The sequence below is a fragment of the Etheostoma cragini genome, chromosome 10 (genome assembly GCF_013103735.1).
Source record: "Etheostoma cragini isolate CJK2018 chromosome 10, CSU_Ecrag_1.0, whole genome shotgun sequence".
Taxonomy (NCBI): Eukaryota; Metazoa; Chordata; class Actinopteri; order Perciformes; family Percidae; genus Etheostoma; species Etheostoma cragini.
Window position 1 is genome coordinate 4,780,950 of NC_048416.1, and position 453 is coordinate 4,781,402.

Below are 453 nucleotides of genomic sequence, written 5' to 3' on the forward strand. Positions count from 1 at the left end.
TGGATGACTCGATGGAGACACTGTCCACAGGGAATTGATGACAGGACTTTGTGGCATTGCTTTTGCCCAGTGTGGAACCTCCATCGAACAGCTCTAGTGGGCTATTGGGCGTTTAGGGTTATCACTAGATTCCCCATGGAATCCAATCAGAACACATACTTGGTTGTTACTTTACTGGATGGATGACTGGACGGATGACAGGATGGAGACCCTGTCAACAGGGAGTTGACTAAGGAACGTCGCGCCAGGGATTCTGCCTGGTGTGGAAGTACCTCTGTTTCCTCCTCTGGTTTATTTCATTTGGAACAGCTCTGCTGGGCCATTACTGTCTATCTCTGCATCAGCAGTTGAAGTTCTTTATTTTCCTGCAAACAGCTCCCTAAAGTTATGTGGAACCTTGCTATGTTAATGTGTTCTTTTCTTTGTAACGGCCACCACAGAAGGTGAGGTTTA